At 43.5% G+C, this 18,295-nt stretch overlaps 1 protein-coding gene across 1 annotated transcript in view; it reads right to left on the bottom strand.

The window, feature by feature from the left end:
- Positions 1-942: 942 nt before the first annotated feature.
- The window catches only part of SUDS3 (SDS3 homolog, SIN3A corepressor complex component), a 301,525-nt gene continuing 284,172 nt past the window's right edge, over positions 943-18,295 (bottom strand). The window contains exon 15 of the transcript XR_007471771.1: positions 943-1,075. The gene's annotated coding sequence lies outside the window, so the exon portion shown is untranslated. The remainder of the gene's footprint in view (positions 1,076-18,295) is intronic.

Here is an 18,295-nt window from a genome sequence, read left to right as displayed (position 1 = left end):
GCAAGGCTGAGTCGGCCAGTGTCATCGCGATTCCTTTGCTGTAAATCCCCCGGTAGTTCTCGACTCAGGGAGCCCTGTGTTAACTTCACATTTAATGATACGCCGGTGTGGATGGTCACCTGAGCCTTGCTGGGACTCTCCAGCTGCTGTGCACAAACACTGTCACGTGGGAGGACAGATCTCTACGGCCCCTTCCCCGGCAGGAGGAAGCCTGGGCCTCCTTCAAGGCTCCTGTCCCAATCTGGAAGCTGGGGAGTCCGCAGGGGCTGACACTGCACTCATGTCTGGCACTTCAGGCAGCCGCTCTTCCCCCACCCACACCAGCGCAGCACTGCTCTCCAGCCCGGGGACTCGCAGCTCCCTCGACTGGCACTCACCTCACGGCCGAGCATCCTTCACCCCTCAGCCTGCTCCACGGAAGGACCCCGCGGCACTGGTGCTGGACCACGGTGTCGCACACTTTGCATTTTACACAGACACTCCTTTCCTCTCAACAGTGCCAAGGCCAGTATGACAAAAGTCAAAGCCGCATTTTGGGGGTTTTAAAACATTATTTTCTCTTTGTTTGTTTTTGTCAGAACTCCTCTTTTCTTCCAACCACTAAGCCTTCTTGCAGGGACTGAGTCACTATGCCCATGGAATGTTTTCCCCACCAGCAGATTCACTGGAACAGATCCCTCTGTCACCTTACAGTCTCTTCTCATTGAGCCTCCCCTCCCCCTGCCACACTGTGGTGTGTGCGTGCTTGTTGTGTCTGAACACCACGCATTAAGGCTGGTGGAATTTTTTTTTTTTCCCAGAAGCCTCCAGTGCAAATCACTGGATGCAAAGAGATCCAGGGAAGAGCAGTTTCTGGCATCACAAACCCTGTGTGTGATATAAGAAGGCGTGGCCACCTGCTCTAACAAACCAACCCCATGTCTCCATGGCCTAAGACAATCAGGTTTATTTCCCACTGACCTCACAGTCTGATGCAGATGGACAGGCTTTCCTGGTGGCTCTCTTCCAAGTGATGACTCAGGGATCCAGGCTCCTTTCATCAGGAGCTGCTGCAACCTTGAATACTTCACCACCACTGCAGAAGTGAGGCGAGAGGAACTTTCAAAGAGATGCCCACATTTTAGCCAAGGGCCTAAACCCAGTCATGTGGATCCAACTTGATTGCAAAGGGAGCTGGGAAATTTGATGTGTGCCCAAGAAGTGGAAATGGGATTGCTGGGCCATTTACCCAGGTTCCGCTTTGGCTCAGCCAGGAACCCAGACACATATGGGTTCCCAAAGATTCTGTATATTTTATATACAAATAAAATGTATAGGGGGCAGCCCCTACACATCCTGTCCCAACTTCCCCGCCAGAATGGGACAACAATTTGACAGTTAACCAGGAGACAGGAGAGTCCGAGACCCCTTGGAATCTTCCCAGAATATTCCCTACCCAGGCACCTGTTACTGAATCAGAACCTTCCCTAGTGGAATCACTCCTTGGATGGAGGAATGGTCAGAAGGCCCCTGTTAAAATGCTCCTTCAGGGGAGAGGCCCTCACGTGGATTTGCAAAGTTCACTTATCAAATGAGCTCACTGATTGATTCATTCATGTCATTGCTGCCTACAGGGGCAAAGGACTGGGGATACCTTGTGACAAGAGTGTCCCCTTGGAGAACAGCAGGCAGAATGCCGCAGGATGAGGACGCAGGATGGAAATGGGTAGCACAATCTGGTCCTGGGGCCCTGCGGGGGGGTGGAGGGGGGCTGATCTGAGGCATTAAGGAGGCACTGAAGGGCTCTGGGTATGAAACACAGGGAGCTAGAGAAGGGTTATTTAGTGATTTTGCCTGCAGCCAGCACTGCCCGAGATGACTTTGTCCTCCAGCCTCTGTCACATCCTCTGGCCTATTTCTTTGAAGATAAGGTCTGGGGCTTAAAACCAGAGGCTTTCAATTTATGTAAACAGAAAACCTTCATTGGCAAGATCTCTGGGCACAGTGGAAAGGCTGGACTGGAAAGCAGGAGCCTGGCTCTGGCGCTGACTCGACCTGGAGATGGTGGGTCTGTCACCTCTCTTCTCGGGGCCTCAGTTTCCCCATGTGCAGTTGGGCCACACTAGAGACAACAAGAGGACTGATGGAGCTGTGGGAAAGCGTGAGGCTCTAGTCTTAGTAAGAGCTGGGTTCACATCCTCAGGCACACATTTAGCCCATGTGGCCAAGAAGACGGATTCACGCCCACAGCCATCCACAGCCCTTCCTCTTGTCTTCCTCTTCAACAGAGGCCAGAAAGCTAACGTTTCACACTTCTAGAGGCTCTTACAGCTTGAGGCAGTTATGGTCTGTGAAAAGATACAAGTCTCTAGGGAAAGCACCCCTCCTAGAATGAAAAGACAAAGCTTCAAGAGAAAAGGTTAGGAGCGACCTTCAAGATGGCAGAGGAGTAAGATGTGGAGATCGCCTTCCTACCCATAAATACATCAAAAATACATCTACATGTGGAACAACACCTACAGAACACCTACTGAACGCTGGAAGAAGACCTCAGACTTCCCAAAAGGCAAGAAAATCTCCACGTACCCGGCCATGTGGCTGACAGGGTCTTGGTGCTCTGGCCTGGTGGGAGAGCCGAGTTCAGGACACTGGACCACCAGAGACCTCCTGGCCCCCACGTAATACCAACTGGCGAGAGCTCTCCCAGAGATCTCCGTCTCAACGCTAAGACCCAGCACCACGCAACGACCAGCAAGCTCCAGTGCTGGACGCCCCATGCCAAACAACTAGCAAGACAGGAACACAACCCCACCCATTAGCAGAGAGGCTGCCTAAAATCATACTAAATTCACAGACACCCTAAACGCACCACCGGACGCAGCCCTACCCACCAGACAGACAAGATTCAGGCCCACCCACCAGAACACAGGCACCAGTCCCCACCACAGGAAGCCTACACAAGCCACTGAACCAACTTTACCCACTGGGGGCAGACACCAAAAACAACGGGAACTATGAACCTGCAGCCTGCGAAGAGAAGACCCCAAACACAGTAAGTTAAGCAAAATGAGAAGACAGAAAAACACAGAGCAGATGAAGGAGCAAGGTAAAAACCCACCAGACGTAACAAATGAAGAGGAAATAGGTAGCCTACCTGAAAAAGAATTCAGAGTAATGGTAGTAAAGATGATCGAAAATCTTGGAAAGAGAATGGAGAAAATACAAGAAATGTTTAAGAAGGACCTAGAAGGACTAAAGAGCAAACAAACAGTGATGAACAACACAATAAATGAAATCAAAAATTCTCTAGAAGGAATAAATAGCAGAATAACTGGGGCAGAAGAATGGATAAGTGACCTGGAAGATAAAATAGTGGAAATAACTACTGCAGAGCAGAATAAAGAAAAAAGAATGAAAAGAATTGAGCACAGTCTAAGAGACCTCTGGGACAACATTAAACGCACCAACATTTGAATTATAGGGGTCCCAAAGAAGAAGAGAAAAAGAAAGGGTCTGAGAAAATATTTGAAGAGATTAGAGTTGAAAGCTTCCTTAACATGGGAAAAGAAATAGCCAGCCAAGTCCAGGAAGTGCTGAGAGCACCATACAGGATAAACCCAAAGAGAAACACTAAGACACAAATTAATGAAACTATCAAAAATTAAACACAAAGAATAAATATTAAAAGCAGCGAGGGAAAAGCAACAAATAACATACAAGGGAATCCCCCTAAGGTTAACAGCTGATCTTTCAGCAGAAACTCTGCATCCAGAAGGGAGTGGCAGAACATATTTAAAGTGATGAAAGGGAAAAACCTACAACCAAGATTACTCTACCCAGCAACGATCTCATTCAGATCTGACGGAGAAATTAAAACCTTTACAGACAAGCAAAAGCAAAGAGAATTCAGCACCACCAAACCAGCTCTACAACAAGTGCTAAAGGAACTTCTCTAGGCAGGAAACACAAGAGAAGGAAAAGACCTATGATAACAAATGCAAAACAATTAAGAAAATGGCAATAGGAACACACATAACAATAATTACCTTAAATGTGAACAGATTAAATACTCCATCCAAAAGACACAGGCTTGCTAAATGGATCCATAAACAAGATCCACATATATGCTGTCTACAAGAGACTTCAGACCTAGGGACACATACAGACTGAAAGTGAGGCAATGGAAAAAGATATTCCATGCAAATGGAAATCAAAAGAAAGCTGGAGTAGCAATTCTCATATCAGACAAAATAGACAAAATAAAGACTATTACAAAAGACAAAGAAGGACACTACATAATGATCAAGGGATCAATCCAAGAAGAAGAGATAACAGCTGTAAATATTTATGCACCCAACATAGGAGCACTTCAATACATAAGGCAAATGCTAACAGCCACAAAAGGGGAAATCGACAATAATACAATCATAGTAGGGGAATTTAATACCCCACTTTCACCAACGGACAGATCATCCAAAATGAAAATAAAAAAGGAAACACAAGCTTTAAATGACACATTAAACAAGATGGGTTTAATCTATATTTATAGGACATTCCATCCAGAAACAACAGAATACACTTTCTTCTCAAGTGCTCATGGAACATTCTCCAGGATAGATCATACCTTGGGCCACAAATCAAGCCTTGGTAAATTTAAGAAAATTGAAATCGTATCAAGTATCTTTTCCAACCACAATGCTATGAGACTAGATATCAATTACAAAAAAAAACTCTGTAAAAAATACAAACACATGCAGGCTAAAAAATACATTACTAAATAACCAAGAAATCACTGAAGAAATCAAAGAGGAAATCAAAAAATACCTAGAAACAAATGACAATGAAAACACGACGACCCAAAATCTATGGGATGCAGCAAAAGCAGTTCTAAGAGGGAAGTTTATAGCAATACAATCCTACGTCAAGAAACAAGCAAAATCTCAAATAAACAACCTAACCTTACACCTAAATCAATTAGAGAAAGAAGAACAAAAAACTCCAAAGTTAGCAGAAGGAAAGAAAACATAAAGATCAGATCAGAAATAAATGAAAAAGAAATGAAGGAAACAATAGCAAAGATCAATAAAACTAAAAGCTGGTTCTTTAAGAAGGTCAAAAAGATTGATAAACCACTAGCCAGACTCATCAAGAGAAAAAGGGAAAAGACTCAAATCAAAAGAATTAGAAATGAAAAAGGAGAAGTGACAACTGACACTGCAGAAATACAAAGAATCAAGAGAGATTACTACAAGCAACTATATGCCAATAAAATGGACAACCTGGAAGAAATGGACAAATTCTTAGAAAAGCACAACCTTCTGAGGCTGAACGAGGAAGAAATAGAAAATATAAATAGACCAATCACAAGCACTGAAATTGAAACTGTGATTAAAAATCTTCCAACAAACAAAAGCCCAGGACCAGATGGCTTCACAGGCAAATTCTATCAAACATTTAGAGATGAGCTAACACCTATCCTTCTCAAATTCTTCCAAAATACAGCAGAGGGAGGAACACTCCCAAACTCATTCTATGAGGACACCATCACCCTGATACTAAAACCAGACAAAGCCATTACAAAAAAAGAAACCTACAGGTCAGTATCTCTGGTGAACATAGATGCAAAAATCCTCAACAAAATCCTAGCAAACAGAATCCAGCAGCACATTAAAAGGATCATACACCATGATCAAGTGGGGTTTATCCCAGGAATGCAAGGATTCTTCAATATATGCAAATCAATTAGTGATAAACCATATTAACAAACTGAAGGAGAAAAAGCATATGATCATCTCAATAGATACAGAAAAAGCTTTTGACAAAATTCAACACCAATTTATGATAAAAACTCTCCAGAAGTAGGCATACAGGGAACTTACCTCAACATAAATAAAGGCCATATATGACAAACCCACAACCAACATCGTTCTCAATGGTGAAAAACTGAAAGCATTTCCACTAAGATCAGGAACAACACAAGGCTGCCCACTCTCACCACTATTATTCAACATAGTTTTGGAAGTTTTAGCTGTAGCAATCAGAGAAGAAAAAGAAATAAAAGGAATCCAAATCGGTAAAGAAGAAGTAAAACTGTCACTGTTTGCAGATGACATGATACTATACATAGAGAATCCTAAAGATGCCACCAGAAAACTACTAAAGCTATTCAATGAATTTGGTAAAGTAGCAGGATACAAAATTAATGCACAGAAATCTCTTGCATTCCTTTACACTAATGATGAAAAACCTGAAAAAGAAATTAAGGAAATGCTCCCATTTACCACTGCAACAAAAAGAATAGAATACCTAGGAATAAACCTACCTAAGGAGACAAAAGACCTATATGCAGAAAACTATAAGACACTGATGAAAGAAATTAAAGATGATACAAATAGATGCAGAGATATACCATGTTCTTGGATTGGAAGACTCAAAATTGTGAAAATAACTATACTACCCAAAGCAATCTACAGATTCAATGCAATCCCTATCAAACTACCACTGGCATTTTTTACAGAACTAGAACAAAAAATTTCACCATTTGTATGGAAACACAAAAGACCCTGAATAGCCAAAGCAATCTTGAGAAAGAAAAACGGAGCTGAAGGAATCAAGCTCCCTGACTTCAGACTATACTACAAAGCTGCAGTAATCAAGACAGTATGGTACTGGCAAAAAAACAGAAAGATCAATGGAACAGGACAGAAAGCCCAGAGATAAACCCACGCACATATGGTCACCTTACCTTTGATAAAGGAGGCAAGAATATACAATGGAGAAAAGACAGCTCTTCAATAAGTGGTGCTGGGAAAACTGGACAGCTACATGTAAAAGAATGAAATTAGAATACTCCCTAACACCATACACAAAAATAAACTCAAAATGGATTAGAGACCTAAATATAAGGCCAGACACTATAAAACTCTTAGAGGAAAACATAGGCAGGACACTCTATGACATAAATCACAGCAAGATCATTTTCGACCCACCTCCTAGAGAAATGGAAATAAAAACAAAAATAAACAAATGGGACCTAATGAAACTTAAAAGCTTTTGCACAGCAAAGGAAACCATAAACAAGATGAAAAGACAACCCTCAGAATGGGAGAACATATTTGCAAACGAAGCAACTGAGAAAAAGATTTATCTCCAATATATACAAGCAGCTCATGCAGCTCAATATCAAAAACACAAACAACCGAATCCAAAAATGGGCAGAAGAGCTAAATAGACATTTCTCCAAAGAAGATATACAGATTGCCAACAAACACATGAAAGGATGCTCAACATCACTAATCATTAGAGAACTGCAAATCAAAACTACAATTAGGTATCACCTCACACCAGTCAGAATGGCCATCATCAAAAAATCTACAAACAATAAATGCTAGAGAGGGTGTGGAGAAAAGGGAAACTTCGTGCACTGTTGGTGGGAATGTAAATTGATACAGCCATTATGGAGAACAGTATGGAATTCAGTATGGAGAACAGTTTTTCCTTAAAAATCTAAAAATAGGGCTTCCCTGGTGGCGCAGTGGTTGAGAATCTGCCTGCCAATGCAGGGGACACGGGTTCGAGCCCTGGTCTGGGAAGATCCCAAATGCCGCGGAGCAACTAGGCCTGTGAGCCACAACTACTGAGCCTGCGCGTCTGGAGCTTGTGCTCTGAAACACAAGAGGCTGTGACAGTGAGAGGTCCGTGCACTGCAATGAAGAGTGGCCCCCGCTTGCCACAACTAGAGAAAGCCCTCGCACAGAAACAAAGACCCAACACAGCCATAAATAAATAAATAAGCTTTCATTTAAAGAAAAAAATCTAAAAATACAACTACCATATGACCCAGCAATCCCACTACTGGGCATATACCCTGAGAAAACCATAATTCAAAAAGAGTCATGTACCACAATGTTCACTGCAGCACTATTTACAATAGCCAGAACATGGAAGCAAACTAAATGTCCATCAACAGATGAATGGATAAAGAAGATATGGCACATATATACAACGGAATGTTACTCAGCGATAAAAAGAAACTAAATTGAGTTATTTGTAGCGAGGTGGATGGACCTAGAGACTGTCATACAGAGTGAAGTAAGTCAGAAAGAGAAAAACAAGTACCGTATGCTAACACATATATATGGAATCTAAAAAAAAATGGTTCTGATGAACCTAGGTGCAGGACAGGAATAAAGACGCAGATGTAGAGAATGGACTTGAGGACACTGGGAGGGGGAAGGGTAAGCTGGGATGAAGTGAGAGAGTAGCATTGACATATATACACTACCAAATGTAAAACAGATAGCTAATGGGAAGCAGCTGCATCACACAGGGAGATCAGCTTGGTGCTTTGTGACCACCTAGAGGGGTGGGATAGGGAGGGTGGGAGGGAGACAAAAGAAGGAGGGGATATGGGGATATATGTATACATATAGCTGGTTCACTTTGTTATACAGCAGAAACTAACACAACGTTGTAAAGCAATTATACTCCAATAAAGATGTTTTAAAAAAAAAAAAGAGAGAGAAAGGGTTTGCCATGTTCCTTCCTGTTGCCAAGGTCATGAAAAAGATGCTTGAAGGTGCAGCAGCAGCCATCGTGTAAGCATGAGGAAGAAAGCCACACTATGAGAATGGAGAGTAGTAGAGCAGGAAGACAGAAGGAGCCTGTGTCCCTGAGGAAGTTCTTGTGGATAAAATCTGGAGCAGCTGACAGCAAGCCTCTTATTTCACGGGCCAAATAAAACCCCTGACAGATGTGTCAGGTCTCAGTTACTTGCAGCCACTCGCAACTCTAACTAACCCTTGAGCCAGTTCTTTAATGCTTTTTAAAATTAATATTTATTGAGCACTTACTTTGTGACAGGTATGTACCAGGCACACTATATCTATTCTGTCCAATTTGTCACAATAACTCATTTCATAAATGCAAAATTTGAGGCTCAGACGGGGTAAGTAATTTGCTCAAGGTGAAACAGCATGAATTTGACCTCTAGAACCTGGGCTATTAACCATGACCCATGCTCTACTTTCCTGAACCTCAGTTTCCCTATCTGTAAAATAAGACAGCAGGAGGCAGTGTTGTAAAGGAGCCAAGCCTATGGGCTCTGAATAATTCAGAGTGACATCAGCTCAAATCCTACCTCCACCACTTGGTGCTGTGTGACTTGAGGAAGTAACTAAACCTCTCTGAGCCCCAGTTTCTTTTTCAATAACTTGGACAATTAGAGGACCTACCTCATAGGGTTGTCCTAAAGATTAAACATCAGGTAAAGCTGTGAGCACGGAGCCCAGCAGAGAGCAGGCACTTCTCTGCAGCTGAGATCATCTCCCCTCTCCCTTCTAGCACAGGATTTCCATAACCTTGGCGGCTGGTTGTACATCAGTGAAATATCCGACATCATTCCCTGGGGAAGAAGGACTACTGTGGCTTTCTAGGTACAAATGACAAACTGAATACAGAAATTTTTCGTCTGAAACCAACTATTTTTTAAAACAACAGTTTACGAGTTAAAAAAAAAAGGGACTTCCCTGGTGGCGCCATGGTTAAGAATCCGCCTGCCAATGCAGCGGGCACGGGTTCGAGCCCTGGTCTGGGAAGATCCCACATGCCGCGGAGCAACTTAGCCCGTGCGCCACAACTACTGAGCCCGCGTGCCACAATTACTGAAGCCTGTGTGCCTAGAGCCGTGCTCCGCAACAAGAGAAGCCACCGCAATGAGAAGAGTGCGCAACACAACGAAGAATAGCCCCCGCTCGCCGCGACTAGATAAAGCCCACGCGCAGCAGCGAAGACCCAACACAGCCAAAAATAAATAAATAAATAAGTTTTTAAATAAAAGTATTAAAACTGTTTGCTACTTTGTTTAATCCCAGCAAGGGTTAGATCAAAGCATCCAGCTCCTCCCTGCCGCAAGTAATGGAGGAGGGAGAGAGGGAATCACTCTCCAGGGGGCTTCGCCGGACTCCACGGCTAAGCTCAAAACTTAAAAACCTGCAAATGGGAGGGAAAGGGGGAGGCGCGGAAATAATAAGAAGCGGGTCCCAAGAAGGTTGTATAAAAACAATGAAACCGTAATGTTTTCCATGACAGATTTCATCAGTGCCGCCTGAGTGCATTCCATTAAACCTCATTTATTACATTTTGAGGAACATAATTTAGATATAAGATCCCAGACAGTTTGCAAACTAGCTGAATCCGGACGCATCACCGTCCCCGCCGTGCACGGAAAACAGGCTGTTTTTCCTCTTGATGGTCTCAGGGCTCTCCCTCTACAGTTTGTGTGGGGGAAGGAGACAGTAAGCCGGGATGGGTGTGGAGGGCTCCACGCTGTTATTTGCCTCTTTCTCCCCCCTCGAGCCGTTTGGACGCGTTGGGCTTCCTGCCCTGTAGCATAAACATCTCTGAAGTTGAACGGGCTTGCTTCGTTGTGTTCTGGAATCTGCGGGCTTATAGGAAATAGGTGCACAGGTGCCAAAAAAGCAACATACACGCGCAGCACAAATTGTTGATTTGTTTATCTAAGGGTCTCCCCTGAGCCTCCCAAGACTCCCCCCACCCACTCGGAGAATCTCATTTACTGGGATTTACAAAGCAGGAGTTGACCCAGTGGATGAAACAGATGATATTTTCATTCTAGGATTTCCAGGTCACTGGGAAGTCTCCCTACTCCCACCAAACTCCCAGCCCAAAACACTTCCCCAGCCCTGCTTTCTAAGGCCTAAAATGCCCCTTTGTTAAAACCAAAAGAGTTGAGGCATGCCAGAGACTCTATGTTATTTCATCTATTCCTCTCCTTGGTCCACTCAGGGCATGCATTAGTCATCCTGCTGCATGGAGGACAACACACACTCAGACTGGTGAAGCGACTTTCCCAGGGTCACTCGGTGATTAAGTGGCAGAACCAGGAATCCAAGCCCAGGGGATACTGTATACGATTTAAACATTCTTTTAATGGCAGGACACAACACACTGACACTCAAATAGAGGAAGGGCAGAAGTCTTTGTCACTGACAGCTCCAAATGAGAGCAGGCCACCACGCAGGGCCTCCCAGAGGTTTGCACTGGGGGCAGGGTAACATCGAGTTGGAGCTACTGCAGGGGCACCTTATGGACGGCAAGCACAACGGGGCTACCTGGGTCTCTGGGGCTCCCTGTGGACTGGCCGGTACTTGCTCTGGCATGATTAGGGCAGGTGCACTGTGACCCCAGAGTGTGAGAGCCCCATGATCAGCTGCTCAAGAAGAGGAACTAACAAGCCTCTAGACAGGGCCTCAAAACTGGGTTAAGACAGCATTTTAAAAATATATTATATATATATCATACATGTTATAGGTGGGTCTAATTCTGAATCCCATATCCTTTTCCTCTCTCTGTGCTGAAAATGCCTATCAACCTTGGGGTCGCCCATCCTCAAGACATTCACTTGGTCACCTTGTCTTCTTGGCCCCATCTCTGAAAAGTCTCTTGGATTAGCGCCCTGCTCGAGAAAGTTACGCTCAGATCTCTTTCATGAACTACAAGGCCCTTCGAGAGAGCATCACAGGGTTAAGAGAAAGAAAGTGAGCTCAGAGGTCAGCACAGGGGTCAAATTGTGGCCGTGTCACTTGTTAGCTGCACGACCTCAGACATCAGTGTCCCGTTGAGCCTCACCTGCATCTGCAAAATGGGAATTAGAGGATGGCCTGCCGCTGGAGATCGCCAGGAGGGAAGAGGGCAGATTATCTGTTGGCAATCCTGGCAGAGAGTGAGTCCTCAGTTAAGATACGCAGCACTGCTGCTGCTGTGATTCTGTGCGCTCCGGCGCAAACCTGCATTTCAACCTCGCCAGCCACACTCTGCTCCCCAAACACTACCGTGCTCCTCCTTACGTCTCTGCCTCGGCTGGGATATTTTTCTGTACACCTTTCCCACTTCCCAGCACGTCCTGGTCATCCTTCAGGGCTCACCTCCATGGTCTTCTCCTCCAAGAAGCCTCCCGGAGCCACTACCTACCCCAGCGGAATCCAGCTCTCCCTGCCCAGTGCTCCCTCCCACTCCGGCAAAGTCTGAACTGGGTATCTGGTGGGAAGGAAGTCGGGTTCCTACCTGCTACCCCCACAGTGAGCTACGTGAGGAAGTGCAGAATCTTATCACACAGTGGAGTGGTAGCTGTCTTGATGTATTAGTCAGGGTTCTCCAGAGAAACAGAACCAGCAGGACAGATAGATATAGATGTAGATTGTTCAATATTATATATATAGATAGTCTATCAATAGACTATAGATCTATATCAATCTATATCTATATCTACATGAGGATATTTATTATAGGAATGGGCTCGTGTGATTATGATCTGCCCTCTACAAGCTGGAGACCCAAGAGAGCCGGTGGTGTGATCCAGTCCACGTTCAACTCTGGGCCTCCCTTGGCCCAGCCAAGCTGACACTTAAAACTAACAATTATAGCTGATGAGGCACCTTTGAGTAGCTGCCTTCCCTTTCTTGTCTCACTCCTCCACTCCGTCACCTTCGCTCCTCAACTTGCACTCAAGTTCTTATCTCAGGGGCTGCTTCTGGGGGAATCCAGATTGACACGTAATCCCCGCTAGCCATGAGGTCTGGAGCATGTTACTTAAACTCTCTGTGCCTCCACTTTCCCTTCTATAAATGAAAATATTTTTACTTATGGAATTTTATTTATTACGAGGATGAGATGAGCTAAGTTGCGCCTGGGAAAGTGCCTGAAAAATAGAAAACACTATAAATATTAGGTCTTATTATTCTCAAGATCTAGCTTAGGACCTGGCATATGCTATGGCTTCACAAAAGTGTTTGCTGGTTAAAGCATATTGAATCTCTCAGGATGGAGGAAGGCTGTATATTGAGCCTTTTCATTCCGCATTAGTTAGGTTCTTCCAGTTGCCAAGAACTCACTCAAGCAAACACAAGCAAGGCAGCCTGTTTCAAGGATGTACCTGCAGGAACAAAGACGGGCGTCTCTAAGGAACTGCAGAACCACCAGCCAGGCAGACTGTACCAAGGCAGGAGCATAAGTGGGGAATAGGAAGGTGTCTCAGATTCCGAGAACAGCCCTAGTGAATGGGTTATCTTGTCATCCTCCAAGAGCTGCAGGGTGCTTTTGTGTCTTCCCTCTAGAGATCTATCGCTCATACGGCTCACCTGCTCCCTCTGTATTGCCTCTCTTTGTACAACTTTCTGGTTCCACTGAGGTCTCTGAGTTTCCAGTAACATCTCTTTCCCCGTGGATTCTGTTCCAGTTGAGAAATAGTCATAGGAGTCAAAATGGGATGAAGACATCAGCTTTGGGGGTGGTAAAGCTGCACTTCGGAGCACAGTGTAGACTTGTGACAAGAGGCAAGAATTCCGCTCCTTCCCCCCAGTCTAGACCTTGATTCTTCCCTCAGCAAAGAGTCTGCTCTCCAGCCAGCCTGGCCCACACCTGCTGACCAAGAAGAGACCTGACGGAGGTGAGAGTACAGGTCATCTCACTGCAGAGGGGCAGGAGCTAAGAACAGACGTTCTGAACAACTCTGAAACCAGAGCTTGACAGAGAAACCGAGCTGGCCACACTCAGACCTGTTCCCAGCTTCACCAGCAGATCATCTATTCACCCCGCTGGTAGAGTGAGAAAAGGAGGAGGAGGGATGGACTGACACCCTCCCTGGTACTTCTAGAACGGTCGGTAGAAGTTGTTATTGTAATGGACTATGGCAGACTAGACAGGGGAGGGTTGGAATGTTTTTTTCCTGCAGCTACTAACTGACCAACCTTGCCTGTGTCTATAGTTCAAATTCCCAAGAGAGAGGACCTGATTGGCCCAGAGACTCATCTTCATCTCTGTTTGGATAGGTAGTCCATGAAGAGCTAGCTCAAAGGCCATTGGCCAGCCTACCCCTTAGTGCAACCTGAAATTGCCCTGTTCATTTATTTATCATCTTTCCCACACCCCGACTAGGGTGTTCCTGAGGGACAGGAATCTTGTCTGTTATGGTCATTGTTTCATCCCCAGCATCTAGAAAGGTACATGGCACAAAGTAGGAGCTGGATAAATATTTATTGAATATAAGATTGAATGGTTGATTAATGCAACAAATAAGTGAGTGAATGAACAAACCTAACAGGTTTATAAAAAGCCCTACCTACATCACTGGAGCCTCTCCTCTATCACCCAGGGAACTCAGCTTCAGCCCGCAGCTTGTTTAGCCCACGGGGCAAAGTCCCTCAGGTAATGAGACCTCACTCACCTAGAAGGCAATTGAGTGAGTTTCCATTGTCATGGCAGCGAGCCGATCCCCATCAAAGCAACTCAGCCAAGTGTTCCTTCTAACCACTGGAATCTTTCTGAGAGATGTTCTGACCAACACAATTTTCTCCATCTTATTCTATTTCCAGTGATGTTTTAGCCCTTCTTGAAACTGGACCACTTCTCTGATTACCTGCTTCTTAATCCAACTCTGTCTGCACCAGTTCCCTTGATTAACGCCTTTCCCACAGACTATAAAGTCTTTCTCCAACTCACTACCCAGGGCATTATTTAACAGAAACCTAAACCCAGCAAGCTAATGAAAACAGCTCTTGCAAATAATCCTTTAAAGGGGTTTTAAGTACCCAGTTCCTACTAAACTGATGCAAATTAATGACCTTTAGGAGGCTTCTAAAAACTCACTATTCTTTTACCCAGAAGGGAGTAGCGATGAGGTCACAGATACCAAGCACCAAAACGAATCAGTCCCAAGTTTAATCACTGCTGAGCCTGACACAGTGTTAAAAGGGGACAGTGCCCTGGAGAGCTCTGAAAAAGGAGAACTCAGTGTTGCTAAAAGAAGTAGACAGGGATGCCCCAAAGGAAGGGACTTTGCCCCAATTTCCTCAGCATTGGTCAGAGGGGCTGGGAAACTTAAAGGCTGAGCTATACTCATGAATAAATAAGACCTCCAGGGCCATTGTGCAGATCAGAGATAAAATGTAAATGTAAATGTAAAATGTAAATGTAAATCTGCACATAGCAGATGCTCAATAAAGGCTAAATGTTGTTATGATGAAAACCACACACTGGTGCCTGTGACAGCAGGGACCTGGAGAAAGAGGGTCAGTCCAGGGGCAGGGGTGTCTTGGCACCAAAGGGCTTTTGTGTGCTCAGCAAAGTGGAGGCTTTGGAGCTATGAGGTTTACAGCTCCAGGACATGTATTTAAGGGCCCCTACGGCCAAAAGGGCCAATTTAGGAAGGTCCTAAGTTAGCTGACTTGTTGAGAGGGCAGAGCAGAGGCTTCCTCTCAAGGGAGCTGAGGTCAGGTGAACCTCTCCAATTCTGTGAGTCTACACTGGACCAGAAGTATCTTTCCTTGTATTCCTCTTCAAATTCACAGTGCACTCTCTACCCCTTCTCACCATCCCTGTCCTCTGATTTACAGCTCTAGTTCACCTCCTCCAGGAAGCCCTCCTAGACTTTTGCAACCTACATACTCTTTTTCCCATCTCTATATCCCTATGACATTCACAGTCTGCAGCAGTCTAGCCTCCTTTTTCCACTTTACACCTCACTGGTTTCTAGTACGTGAGATCTGGGAGCCCTCTTTTTTTTTTTTTAATTAAAACCGCATGGCTTATTTATTTTATAACTGTAGGTTTTTACCCCTCATTCCCCTTTACCTATTTCTACCAGTCCCCATGCCCTCCCCTCTGGCAATCACTCATTTTTTTCTCTGTATCTATGAGTTTGTTTTCTTTTTTTTATTTTTATTTTTTTATACAGCACGTTCCTATTAGTTATCCATTTTATACATATTAGTATATATATATATATATCAATCCCAATCTCCCAATTCATCACAGCACCACCACCATCCCCCACCACCACTTTCCCACTTGGTGTCCATATGTTTGTTCTCTGCATCTGTGTCTCAGTTTCTGCCCTGCAAACAGGTGCATCTGTACCATTTTTCTAGATTCCACATATATACATTAATATTCCATATTTGTTTTTCTCTTTCTGACTTACTTCACTCTGTATGACAGTCTCTATATTCATCCACATCTCCACAAATGACCCAATTTCGTTCCTTTTTATGGCTGAGTAATATTCCGTTGTATATATGTACCACTTCTTCTTTATCCATTTGTCTGTCGATGGGCATTTAGGTTGCTTCCATGACCTGGCTATTGTAAATAGTGCTGCAATGAACATTGGGGTGCATGTGTCTTTTTGAATTATGGTTTTCTCTGGGTATATGCCCAGTAGTGGGATTGCTGGGTAATATGGTAATTCCAGTTTTAGTTTTTTAAGGAATTTCCATACTGTTCTCCATAGTGGTTGTATCAATTTACATTCCCACCAACAGTGCAAGAGGGCTACCTTTTCTCCACACCCTCTCCAGCATTTGTTGTTTGTAGATTTTCTGATGACGCCCATTCTAACTGGTGTGACGTGATACCTCACTGTGGCTTTGACTTGCATTTCTCTAATAATCAGTGATGTTGAGCAGCTTTTCATGTGCCTCTTGGCCATCTGTATGTCTTCTTTGGAGAAATATCTATTTAGGTCTTCTGCCCATCTTTGGATTGGGTTGCTTGTTTTTTTGATATTGAGCTGCATGAGCTGTTTATATATTTTGGAGATTAATCCTTTGTCTGTTAATTCGTTTGAAAATATTTTCTCCCATTCTGAGGGTTGTCTTTCGTCTTGTTTATGGTTTCCTTTGCTGTGCAAAAGCTTTTAAGTTTCAGTAGGTTGCATTTGTTTATTTTTTTTTTATTTCCATTACTCTAGATGGTGGATCAAAAAGATTTTGCTGTGATTTATGTCAAAGAGTGTTCTTCCTATGTTTTCCTCTAAGAGTTTTATAGTGTCCGGTCTTACATTTAGGTTTTGAATCCATTTTGAGTTTATTTTTGTATATGGTGTTAGGGAGTGTTCTAATTTCATTCTTTTACATGTAGCTGTCCAGTTTTCCCAGCACTACTTATTGAAGAGACTGTCTTTTCTCCATTGTATATCCTTGCCTCCTTTGGCATAGATTAGTTGACCATAGGTGAGTGGGTTTATCTCTGGGCTTTCTATACTGTTTCATTGATCTATATTTCTGTGTTTGTGCCAGTACCATATTGTCTTGATTACTGTAGCTTTGTAGTATAGTCTGAAGACAGGGAGTCTGACTCCTCCAGCTCATTTTTCTCCCCTCAAGATTGCTTTGGCTATTCGAGGTCTTTTGTGTCTCCATACAAATTTTAAGATTTTTTGTTCTAGTTCCGTAAAAAATGCCACTGGCAATTTGATAGGGATTGCATTGGATCTGTAGATTGCTTTGGGTAGTACAGTCATTTTCACAATATTGATTCTTCCAATTCAAGAACATGGTATATCTCTACGTCTGTTGGTATCATCTTTAATTTCTTTCATCAGTGTCTTATAGTTTTCTGCATACAGGTCTTTCGTCTCCCTAGGTAAGTTTACTCCTAGGTATTTTATTCTTTTCGTTGCAATGGTAAATGGGAGTGTTACCTTAATTTCTCTTTCAGATTTTTCATCATTAGTGTATAGGAATGCAAGAGATTTCTGTGCATTAATTTTGTGTCCTGCAACTTTTCCAAATTCATTGATTAGCTCTAGTAGTTTTCTGGTGGCATCTTTAGGATTCTTTATGTATAGTATCATGTCATCTGCAAACAGTGACAGTTTTATTTCTTCTTTTCCAATTTGTATTCCTTTTATTTCTTTTTCTCCTCTGATTGCCGTGGTTAGGACTTCCAAAACTATGTTGAATAACAGTGGTGAGAGTGGACATCCTTGCCTTCTTCCTGATCTTAGAGGAAATGCTTTCAGTTTTTCACCATTGAGAATGATGTTTGCTGTGTGCTTGTCATATATGGCCTTTATTATGTTGAGGTAGGTTCCCTCTATGCCCACTTTCTGGAGAGTTTTTACCATAAATGGGTGTTGAATTTTGTCAAAAGCTTTTCTGCATCTATTGAGATGATCATATGGTTTTTATTCTTCAATTTGTTAATATGGTTTATCACATTGATTGATTTGCGTATATTGAAGAATCCTTGCATCCCTGGGATAAATCCCACTTGATCATGGTGTATGATCCTTTAATGTGTTGTTGGATTCTGTTTGCTAGTATTTTGTAAAGGATTTTTACATCTATATTCATCAGTGATATTGGTCTGTAATTTTCATTTTTTGCAGTATCTTTGTCTGGTTTTAGTATCAGGGTGATGGTGGGCTCATAGTATGAGTTTGGGAGTATTCCTTTCTCTGCAATTTTTTGGAAGAGCCTGAGAAGGATGGGTGTTAGCTCTTCTCTAAATGTTTGAC

The sequence above is a fragment of the Orcinus orca genome, chromosome 15, assembly GCF_937001465.1.
Source record: "Orcinus orca chromosome 15, mOrcOrc1.1, whole genome shotgun sequence".
Classification (NCBI taxonomy): Eukaryota; Metazoa; Chordata; class Mammalia; order Artiodactyla; family Delphinidae; genus Orcinus; species Orcinus orca.
This window is presented reverse-complemented; position numbering and strand designations above follow the sequence as displayed.